Source organism: Castor canadensis, chromosome X (assembly GCF_047511655.1).
Source record: "Castor canadensis chromosome X, mCasCan1.hap1v2, whole genome shotgun sequence".
NCBI lineage: Eukaryota > Metazoa > Chordata > Mammalia > Rodentia > Castoridae > Castor > Castor canadensis.
The window spans coordinates 7,462,703-7,475,433 of record NC_133405.1 but is presented as its reverse complement, the minus strand read 5'-3'; the positions used below and the strand labels follow the sequence as shown (position 1 = coordinate 7,475,433).

At 34.0% G+C, this 12,731-nt stretch overlaps 1 pseudogene; it reads right to left on the bottom strand.

Moving 5' to 3' along the window:
• Positions 1-1,394: 1,394 nt before the first annotated feature.
• Positions 1,395-11,026, bottom strand: LOC109675604 (serine/arginine-rich splicing factor 7 pseudogene; annotated as a pseudogene).
• Between the last annotated feature and the right edge of the window lie 1,705 nt (positions 11,027-12,731).

The following is a 12,731-nucleotide window of genomic DNA, read 5'->3' as shown; positions in this document are numbered from 1 at the left end:
TTGATAGAAGCTAGCATTCTCAGAGGCAGCAAAAAGAAGTTTACATATACCTTCATCTTTTAATTTCTTTGAAACTCTCCAAAGTGATAGATTCTCAATAGTGCACTCAGGTTATGAACATATATATATAAAAAAGATACAAGGGAACTTAGAAGTCAGATAGTTTAATTCTCTTATTTTTTCTTTTTCTCCTGTGTTTTTGTTTCCTTTTCTTTTGTGACAAGTGAAAAACTTACTTATCTAATTAATTAATGAGAGAACAGTAAGATGTGACCAATTCACAAAGCAATTACAAATTCAAGATTTATAGGAAGGTTAACAAGTAAATATAAGATTACAGAGTTAAATACAAAACTGGTTAGCCTTAAAAAGACCATAAATATTTGGAGTTATCTATACCAATGAACAAATTTACACTTTTACCTGACAAAAATCTACAAGTTAATGAAACTTTACTAACTTTAAGAGCTTTAATGAAGAGTAAGCAATGAGATAAACTAAGCCAATTCCCCAACATAAGCTTTGAGTGACTTTTGCTTCCCTTTGATATTGAAAGGATATGTCTTTCTTTCAGAATTCCAATCAGAATTTTTTTCTGGCAGTACTCACTCTTGTTATCATAAATAATCTCCAAAGATTTTTCTTAAAATGGATTGCCCTGTTTATCTGTACAGGTATACCACAAGTATTAATTTAATCACACAGATCTTTTTGTGTTTGCTCTGTAGATACAGAACCATAAAATATTGAGCAGCTAGTAAAGCCAAGAATAACTTTATGTTAAGAAGTTTATATAGACAATCTTGAACTGAACTTTAAGAACCCTTTATTGTTGTCCTTCCAGCCAAAAGTAGGAAATTAAGTCCAACATACACGCTCTATAAGATTTCATATACATCACGTATAAATCAGGATGAAATTCTCTCTTCCTTTTCTTGGTGATATACTAGGGTTTGAGCTCAGCTTCACATATGCTACATCTCTCTTCCAATTTTAATAAAGTCACCAACTTATCAGGAAGTAAACATCATAAAATCTGAGAGACTGGGATCCTCTAGCCACAACCGAGTCAGTTTCCTGGAGGGGCTTTGTAAGCATTAACTGCATATGTGCTTTTGAATAGATATGGCTTTGTTGCAACTGGTTTAAATAGAAGCATTCTTTTTTTTCTAGTTAGAAACATTTTATTTAAATAAAAAACATCTTCAGACCATAAGATGTTAATACATTCAACAAAAACATTATTTTACTGCTGTGAATTTAGAGTAATAATCCTGATTGATTTTGATTAGATAGTTGAAAGATCCTTCCTAGATTACACTTTACGGACATCACAAATCCCTTATAATAATGTAAACAAAATAACTTTTCCCTAAAGGATGAACTTGAGAATTTCAGTCCATTCTTTCAGGACTTGCATTTCTGTGTGAACTCCCTGAGGGGAACTACTTCTGTATGGAGGTGGAAATCTGGACTTTGATCGGCTGCTTTTTGGCCCTGAGAGACCTAGATTTATCTTGACCTGGAACGAGATTGGAAATACCTTGATCCTTTTATACAATTATACCCAGATCTTCTGAGTGAAGCTAACCTCCATCTACAAAGAGACACAGATCTTGATCATTGAGGAAATGCTGGTCTTGATCTCTGTCTCCAGCTCCTGCTGTGTGAGTAAGAATATAGCCTTCCTCCGGATCGAGAATATGCTCTTGACCGTGATCTGTTTCTTCTTAATCGGCCATAGTGATGACAATTATAAGCATAATGTCCTTTTTCGTCACACTCAAAGCACCTATTATTGGGATCAAATGGACGTCTGGCAGATGGTCTATCAAAAAGAGATCTCTGAGGCATTCCTTTTGATAGTTCAACCCTCCCTCGAGAACCACAAATCACCCTCCCATCCAGTCCTTGTACTGGGTCTTCTGCCATCTCTAGGACCTTCAAATTCCACAAAGACAAATTCCGTAGGGTTTCTGGCAATCCACACTGTTCTTAAGGAAGCATAGTAACTGAAAGCCCTTTCTAACTCTCCTTTGCCAGCACCAGTTTCCAGATTACCAACATACGGCTTGGTTTCTCCATCACACTGCCGGTAGTGTGACTTGTGGACTGGCCGGCGTATTCTGTTTGGCTCGCAGAATTCAGGGCTCAAGTAGTAAGGAAGTCTCTGCTCCCTCACTCACCAACAGTCCTGGTGCACTACCTAAATAGAATCATTCTTAAATATGACAAATTTCAGATGCAATGGTGAATTGTATGTGTCAATTTGACTTGATTATGGTCTTCCCAGATAGTAAAACATTTTTCTGGGTATGTCTGTGGAGGGAGTTCCTTGGAGAGATCAGCATTTGAATTGGTAGGTTGAGTAAAGAATACCAGCCTTCACCAATGGGCATCATCCTTTATCCAAACAGAACAAAAACTCTCTCTCTCTCTCTCTCTCTCTCTCTCTCTCTCTCTCTCTCTCTCTCTCTCTCTCTCTCCTTTGCCTTTCTACACTCTCTCCCTGTCTCCCTCCCTCCTTCCCATTCTCCTCTCTTCAAATAGATATTTCTCTTCTACCATGGGACACTCCTGATTCTTGAGATTACAGATTCTGAATTAAATACCACCAGCTTTCTAGTTTTCCAGCTTGCAAATGGACGTTAACAAGAATTCTAAAAAATGACCTTAAACAATTTCCTTAATAAGCTAATGAAAATCAGTATCTTTCTCATCTTCTCATCTCTCTCCATACATGCATATATATGTATATGTATGTGAATGTATGTGTGTATACGTATATGAACACACACATATGTACATACATATCCTGTTGGTTCTCTTGCCCTGAAGAATTCTGACTAAGGCTTTGGTTTCACAATTGAGTTGGCCAGTTATAACCTGGTAATAAGAAGGATGGAAGGTATATTCTTAATGCACCAATGCAAATACTTATATTGACATGAAAACTATAGAGCCTCTCAGTAAATGTATTTATTCCTGAATTCTGAAGAGTCAATGAGAATAAACTCTTGATTAATGATTCATTTCAATTTACAAAAATATAATCTAAATTGTAGTTAAAAAGAACTTAAGAGAAAACATGCAAAACTGTTGTTGGAGTGTACAGAAGAAGAAGATAGGAGCTTTATATATATTCTTATATAGAACAATGAAACCTCTTGCAACTGTTTTAAGTGGGGCAGGGAGAGGATTGGAGGAGGAGTGGTGTGGGTGATCTAACCAATATACAATGTAAGACTATTCAGAATTCAGAATTGTCACAATGAACTCCCCCTATACAATGAATATATGCTGAGAAAAAAAGAGCTTAAGAAAAAGACATTTAAAAATAACAGCAGCCATATTCTAAACAAAGGGTCACAAATATCCTCATCACTTTAGTGAGTTCTATGTAACTAGTCCTTATTTCTCTGGATCTTGGGGTCAATAGTCTGATTTAATGAAGTATATCTTCTTAGCACTACATAGTTTCCTGGAAATCTCTAGGTCTTCCATTGGTACAAGAGGAAACTTGTCTAAGAGGTATCATCTAAGAAACCAAGGATCTATTCTTTGCATATCAGTAGTTCAGAGTAACTGGTATATTCCTTTTCACTAATCCCTGAGCCTAGCTTTTCTGCTGAGCAGAAAAATTCTACCCTATCACCTATAAGAGAGGCTTCAGACAAGCAAAAAAAGCAGAAATCCATGTACTTTAGTTACCAGTTTTATTGCTCTTACTTCCTTTGTTTAACCTACATTTCTACCTGTTATTATTTTCCTTCTTCCTTAAAGACATACTTTAACATCATAGTTATTACTCTTTCTTAACCCCTCTATACCTCTTTTTCAACATTTTTTAAACAGGTTTCATTATTCTATTTTCATACATGTGCATGAAATATTTTATAAAAATATTTTTTATAAGTTCTTTTTATTTGGGGGGCTGCTTTAAAAGTACACCTCCATTTTCTTCTTGCTTGCTGGTTTTCCACTGTGAAGCCTATTGTCATTTCTTAAATATATTCTACTACTATAAGATGTCATGTTTCTTCTAGCTGAGTTTAAGATTGTCTCTTTATACTGGTTTTGAGAGATTTTTAATTATACTTTGTGTTGGGTTCATTTTTTCATGTTTTTTATAGGTGGGGTACATTGAGATTCTTGGATCTATGAGTTTAAAATTTTTATCAAATTTAGAAAAAATTTCGCTATTCTTTCAGCTGTTTTTCTGGATGTCACCCTAATGAGGGATTCTAATAACATATATATTATACTGCTTGACCTTGCTACATAGTGCATTGGATGCTCTTTTATTTTGTATTTTAATGCTGCTTTTTCTGTTTTTCATTTTGGATAGGATCCATTGCTATCTTCAAGTTCATTGATCTTTTCTATGCACCCTCTAATTTTTTGTGAATCCCAGAAGATATATTTTTTATCTTAAGCATTTTAGCTTTTATCTTTATTGGTTTAATTTGGCTCAATGTTATATCTTCGATGTCACTTTTATTTTTGAGCATATTCAACGTAGTGATAATAACCTTTATTAAATTAGGCCTTCTTTCATTTGTTATTATCCTGTAGATATTAATCTAGTAAGTATATAGTTAATTCTCATGTTATTTTAGTATTTCTCTAAAATATTCAGCACTTTTGTCTTGTCTTTCATTTCCTATAGTGTTGATCTGAAGAAGGGGTTTCATATTTTACCATGGATAAAATTCTTATAAAGGATAAAGGAAAAATTCAAGCCCAAGTGAGTCTGTGTATTTGTTACAGTGTTTGGGGGGATAATTTGGGCTGGGCTGCATTGTATACACCTAAATGTGAGCTTGGCTATATTATATTTGCATATGTACCAGACTGTAGCACCTCCATTTGTCAGAGGAGACTTTTGTATAGTTATATACCTGAGGATAGTGTAGTTAGTATAACTATTATCTATTTATGGGGCCTTCTGGTTGAGTTATTTGTGTTGTGCAAGAGAACTAAGCTTCTGTGGAATTATGTGACCTGATGAGCTAAGATGCCATGAGGTAGTTGTATGGAATTGGCAGGCAAGGAGGGATGTAACTAGGTAGAATGGTAATAATGAGCAGGCAGGGCTTCAGATTCTAGCCTTACATACCAATGAGATTTTGTTCTATCTAATTTGAATTTAATAGCCATGTCCTCAAACCTTGTGTTCTGTAACAAATTCTGAAAAATAAAGGAAGACTGCAGAACATACCCACCAATTAAGTATTTCAAAATACTTAATATTTCAAAATTTTATGTTGAAGTAATATTTATGATGCAGCATCATTTAAACAAAACTTGAATGACCTCTAAAATGAATGAAGTATTATGAGCACAAAGCTAAAAAGTCAGGATCTACTTATTTAAATACAATTTGGCTGAGGAACATGCATTTGCTTGCCAAGTTGGGGAGAACCTACTTTTGTACTGCCTTGCTGTCAGATGTAGGACTTCCATTGTTAAATATAAAAGCAATATTAAACAGAATAGAAAGGACATTTTAAAAAGATCCCATCATTACCATTATTTCCCCCATGTCTTGTGGAAAGTAGCCCAGATAAAGTCCATGAACCAGTTGGAGAATCTTGCACTGCTATTCTTTTAAAGAAGAGACCCTGGAAGATATTAGAGGGAGAACTCAACAAATGCCCAATTGCCAATGTGTGTGACACCATTTACCAAACATTCCTAAACATCCCTTCCCAATATACCTAACAAAGTGTTAAGCAAAGTAGATATACATGTGAGCCTTTTTCTGATGATCAATTGGAGAGCTATCCATCTAAAAGAAATTAAACATCATTTTACTCAATGATGCACCATATTTCCTGCTGTGCACTTGACATTAGCAGTTCATCATCAAAGCATCCAGTGGGATATCCTTTGCTTGCTGCTTGCATTCAATTTTGATGTTCGTATTTGAGTTTGGTTAAGTTAAAAGAAATTGTTAAAAATTATCACAAATTTAACATCATGGGGGATTTACATAAAATGCACACATTCTTTATTACTGTCTACTATTCTTTAAAGCATCAAGAAAAAGACAATCTCTGTCAAATCCATAGTGAATTTATGTTGTTCATTATGTTCATCATACACTCATTTTTTTGCTGTGAAACATATTATAATCTGAAAATGGTGACTTAAAAGCTCCTAATAAAATATATTTCCATTAATTTTTCTTTGTTGTTTCCCAGTATTTCTATTATGCATTAAGTTTTATTATATTTTTATTATTGATTATGTCTTTCTTCACTAAAATGGTGAATTTACAATATTTTTCCTTTACATTTCTCTTTGCTTTTAATTATTTTTTTAATTGACTTTTGAAAGAAATTATTCCACTATGTACTTATATAATAGCAGTTTTTTAGTTATCATGTCATTGCTAAGAGTCAAAACTAAATCATGTCTCACCCATATTTCCCCTTTCTACCCCCAACCCCAATACCTTCTTGCTACTATTGTCTATATTTTGTTTTCCACACACAGTCCATTCTACCTACTGACTCTCAGTATAAATGTTTTTCACCTCAAGGTCTTTTTTATCACCCCCTGTGGACCTTCTTCCTATAGTTACCCCTAGACTTCACTCCTTTACTTCCTTCAGGTCTCAGATTATGTAACAACTTAATCAGACATCCTATTCTATTCATCCATTTTTCATTCACTTACCTATCACTACATAGATGCATTATAAATGTTTGGCCTCTCCTGCTATGTGGCTGTAAACTTCGTGACAGAAGAAATTGATTCTGATTACTGAATGCAGTGTCCTGAATGACCTAAAATACAACCTGACACAAAAGGGATACTTCACAAATAAGGTGTTGAACATATGGCCATTTTAAAATCACCAATAAATGTCTTCTTCAGTTTATCCTAATTTAAGAATCTTTCATTTATAAAAGGAAATTTAAACTAGTTTATTTACTGTCTTATTTCATATAAGTCTCTGCTACTACCCTGTCTTAGGGCTCATTTATTCATCTGATATAAAAAACCCAAATCCATCTTTGGAAAAAAATCCAGCTCTTTAACATTCTCTGATTTAATTGTGTGTTTATTCTTTATAATAATCAGAGAATAATGAAGTTGTGCTTTCAGATTTTTTCCATTACTTTTGTACTTCTTTTTCAAAATAACGGAGATGTATAAAAGTATAGTTAATCTATTTTTGAACATTCATATCCTGTGTCTTTAGCCTGAGTTTCACTAAAGTTTTGTTCTTGGTTTTAGTTTCTATCCATGAATATTTTATATGCCATTTAATGCAGAGACCCCAGTTTTATGTAATTCTCTATTGGAAAAAAGGAAAGCATTGTGGAAATATGCTTTGGAAGAATTCCAAATTTCAACCCTTATTTGGGGGCATTTCTGCAGTAGGACATTGGAAGATTCTCTTCTTTCTGTAAGAAATATAGCCTTCCATAAAGGATCCATATATTGCATAAAGCACATTATATTTCTGTATATTCACTATCAGTCATTCAATAATTTCATTAGAGTATATGGGCTCTATGATGAAATTGATAAAATATAGCTATTGTTTGGAGTTTGGGAAGTGATAAATCAGGTTTACTTTCCCTTTATAGGTTTCCCTTTTTCAGTTTTTTAAAACTTCAAGTACAATGTATATACATAAAAACATAGTAAGTAGTCTGACATGATCTTTCATGCCTATAACCCAATATTTGGGAGGTTAAGATAGGAGGATCATGAGTTAGAGGTCAGCCTGGCCTACACAGAAACAGAATAACTCAAAAATAGCATATTAAATGCATAGCTTGATGAATTTTCACGTGAAGCATCAACTAGGTTAAAAGATAGAACATTTTGAGCTCATCAGAATGTTCCCTTAAGCATTTTGTTGTTTTATTTGTTCAAAAATATAACAACTCTCTTGAATTTTAAACCCATGGCAACTTTTTGCCTGTCTTTTGAAGTTTAATTAAAAGAAATCACAATAAATGTACATTTGGGTCTGGCTTTTTTTACTCAATTCCCTTTCAGGAAATCATACATAGTATATATGGGGTATAGCTAAAATTTGTTCATTTTCTTGTTAATTTATGATAGTTATTTCCAGTTTGGGATATTGTAAATAAAACTGCTATGAACATTGTTTGTGTACACATTTTTAGTAAACATAGAAAATGAAAAAAAAAGAGATTGCAAATCAATGATATCTGAGGAAACACTCATTAAACATGAATATTATTCAAACTTCATTCAACAAATAGTTATTGGATAACATGTACCAAGCACTGTTATAGGAAGGTAAACAAAATAGAACAAGAATCCATCTTTCTGGAATCTATCTGTTAGCATGAGAGAAACGACAGACATACTGAATAAGACAAACACCTGATAAAGTAGATGTTTTATATTCTAATAAAAAGTTTTTATAGTAAAAAGCAAATAAATTAGATGTTAAGGGCCATTGGGGAAAAATATCAGACTGGTTGAAGGGGATCAGAATAACAAAGGAGCAGGTGCTAGATTTAAATAAGATAGACAGGTGATATATAAGTAAGGAAATGAAGGAGGTAAGGGAGTTAGACAAGGAGTGATGTCCTTCCCAAGGTTCTTTCAAAGAAAGGGCATTGGCAGTAGAGAAAACAGCTAGAGCAAGATCTTAAGGAAGGAACATGCTGGGCCTGTGTAAGGAAGAGCAAGGAGGTTGATGGGCTAGAACAGAGTTAGGGGACAGTAAAATGTGAAGTTAGATATGGAGGATGAGAACAACAATGGTGTAGATAACATAAGATCTGGAGTGGCAGATCATTTAAGAACACTGAAAGGAGGATATAATATAGGGAAACAACACTACACTTGGAGTCTGAAAGGTCAGATTCACCTCCTGATCTGTTCCTTTCTAGTACTACAACTTTAGGCAAGTCACTTAATTGTCCAATGTCAAGTTTCTTCAACACAGTTCAACAAATATTTTAAAGTGCTTCTTCTGCACCAGTAGATTCAAATAAAGAAAGCACAATCCATTTGGCTAAGAAGTCTACAGACTATTTGGGAAGAAGATAAAGAAACCAACAGGTCCATTTGCGTACAGGGAAGGTAACAATATACATGAGCAGGTAGAGAGGTGGTGGCAGTGGGAGGCTTCCTTAACTATCTAATCAACACCCCAGCCTCTGATATCTGAGGGTCACTTCACTCTGTCTTCTTTTATTCATGGCACCTATCATAACTGGAAATGATTGTGTTCTATGTTTTGTGCATTCCCTCTCCTCTTAAAAAAAGCAATCAGAATAAGGACAGGACCCTTGTTTTCCTCCTCCATTGCTCGATTGTATCTCTAGTGCCTAGCCCAGGACCAGGAACAAGGTCAGTTCACCCCATTGTAAAATGAGTGGAGAGAACATATTAAGGGAAAGCTTCATGGAGGAGGAGGAATTAAAACTTAATTTCTACATTTAAATAGAGGGCAGTAGCTAAACAAATGGAGTAAGCCATTTCCTGATGTAGGAACCAGCAAAGGCAGACAGTGTATTTTAGTAAGGGTCATGCAGTGAAGTTCTCTAATAAAATGGTGATAAGAATTCAGCAAGATCATGCACCAGAGTGATGTGGAATGGCTCCCTGTTGTGGGAACCAAGCAGAGCATGTTTGTTATAGATGTTTATTTTTCTGCATAGTGCTGAAAGACCTCTTTGATGAAACTCACACAACTGCTTAGATGCTTCAGTGCCATTCTATACAGCTGTGGTAGCAACAAGAATTCATTAGCAGATTGTTGCTGTCTATCATGCTTTTCAAATGTGTATCTAAACTCTGATTCTCCCTTTATGGCCATCTACTACCTCAGCACCACTGGGATAAAACTCTAATAAATAATCAATATTATTCCTCTCAAAGGAAATGCTGTTCTTGCAGTTCATGGAAGATAAACATTGCTGAAGTCTTTGAAAAAAGTCACCTTTATGAAAGATCTATTAAATCAATACAGGGGACCTATAGGGTGAGAAAAAAAATGCCAATAAGGAATTTTGGCAGACTTGCATGGTCCAAGCTAGAAATGGTATAAAACAGTATAGAGATAGCCACACTAGAAGTCAAGAAACCAGCATTTGTAATGCATTTAGGAAGCAGCTTTGTGGCAGGCTCATAGGATTTGCATTATATTGTTTTCATTTCAATCAAAATTGACAGTTGAAAAGATTTTCAGAAATCTATGCTTACAATAATCTCTTTAGTGCTTCCTTGCATCTAGTGCCACAATAAAGAGGTAGGAAAAGATATACACAGAAAGATTATTTTGGGAGACTTTGATTTTACTATAGAGAAGTTAAAAGCTATAGAAAAAGAATAGGGGATGGAGTGACAGAAGATTTGGGATCAATCTTGGTTTGATAGTATAAAGCTGTGTGTACATCAGCAAGTCACTTAATCTTAAAGCCTGATCTATAAAATGAAAATAATAATAATAATAATAATAATAAGTGCCCTCACAGGGATGACCAAAAGAACAAATGAGATAACTCATGTGAAATTGACTATTTGCAATGTGAAATTAATCATAAATGTTATTTATTTTACTACGGCAGTTGTTTTATTTTCTACAACTGATATTGGGAATAGGATAGATTTCCCAGCACTTCAAGTTTCTTCTAGCAATTACACATGGCTAGTACCGTCTCAATATACTTTTTTTCTTTAAAGCTATAATCATGTGCATGTCACACTACTTTCAATGATCCCCCTGCCTATTGACTATCAAAAGTCAATAGTTAGCATCCAAAAGTGCTCACCCATGAGATAAGACAGTTTTGTGGCTGGGGATGTAGCTCAGTGGTAGAACACTTTCCTTACACAAGGTAATGGGTTCCACCCTCTGCACTGCAAAACAACAACAAACTGGTCTTGTTCATCCTTCTATCCCCACTGTCTAGACAAGTCCCTGGCATATAGGTAGTACTCACTAGATAGTTCTTGATAAATAGATTAGTTAACAAACCTACATTTCATTCCATTCAATATTACTCTCCTTGAACCGCATGCTGAATTATATTCTCTTCATAGACATTCTATGCTTCCCCAGCTCCAACCCTTTATCAAAATTTTCTCTTCTACCTGGAATGCCCTCTCACCACTCATTTCCGTGTGTTCTTATCATCACATAAAAGTTTTTTTTTTCAACTAAAATTAATGTCTTCTTCCTCTGGACTCAGAACATTTTATTTGTGCTTCTTACAAGATACTTGTAACATTCAATCTTGTGTTATGTAAAATGAAGAATGTCTTTTATTCCCACATATTAAGGTAGATCCTCATGGATTCAAGATCCTTAATTGATTTATTGCTACATTTATGATAGCATCCACCACAGTGCCCTGCACAAAATCAATGTAGAATATATGAATGGAAGTCAAACAGAAGGCAGAAAGAGTTATGAATGTCCTACTCAGCAGTTAAAAATTATAGGAAGTGCTCCAGCTTTATTTAAATAGAAGTATGGTTTCTTGACAAAATAAGCCCACACTTTAGTTTTGAAAAATTAAGACACAAGAACATTTTGAATTCAATATGCATATTAAAATGTCTTGGAAGCTTATTTTCTAATTTAATGATTCAGTAGAGATGAAGGAAATGTATATAATGCAAATTTGTTAAAAATTCAGCAATTTATATTAACTAAATCTCAATCTGTAAGCTTGAAAGCTTCACTATGATAATATTCTACTCAATGACCTTTTATATTTATCCTTTGGAAACTATGCTTAGACTTAATAACCCAACTTTCTCATTATCATTTATTTTGACCTCAAGACTAATTTTGCAGCCTGCAGGGGAAATCTTTTCCTGCTAATTAGTTCTTCTTGGTTGTATTCCAAGAGAAATGACAAATTTCACCTTGTTTAAGATGCCTCTTGATACTGGTTTTAAGCCAACTGAAGAAATCATGTATAATTTTTAAGCTCACATATTTTTCCCTGTGAGAAAAATTCCCAACATTTTATCCAAATATTCCTCACTTGTTAACATCATTTAACAACATACAATGTGTAACTCTGGTATTTCGTTGTTAACATGATGAAATGTAGAAGAAGACAAATAATTTGGAAATCACATACTAGTATTTCAATAAATTAGTTAGAATCTGACTTTCATCCTTGATGTATTTCAGCTGATTAGTTCTATATCCTCTGGTTGATTATACACTATTAAAGCTCCCATAACTAAGGGACATTTTAGTGTTGTAGTTGTTAATTTATTAATGGTTCTGTGCTGTTAGTGGCAATTCTCAGCCATTTGTTTATCCTTCCAAAAGGAGACAAAGAGGCAGAATCAGTAACTCTTTTAATTCCAACTTCTCCACTGTTTCAAAATTCTTGGAGATAATTCATTTTCTTCCATTACCCATTTTTCATAGTGACATCTTATTGGACTATTGACCACATACATTTGTTGCTAATGCCATCTTCCCACAAGTTCTTTTACTGTTATCTTATTAAATATCGCAAATCAAGAAAATATTCTTTAGCTATTTCCCTTCTAATAATGGTTTACAAAATAGAATATTTAACTAATCTGGCTTCAAATTCAGGTTTGCCACTAACTCATAAGCTCTTGTTTTGACAATTTTTCCTTTGAATCCACTAGTTAGAATAAAATATTTAACTTCTCTATGCCCATTTATTCATTTAACAAATATACTACCCCTAATTTTATACTTAACATTTTGTAAAACACAAATTTAACCA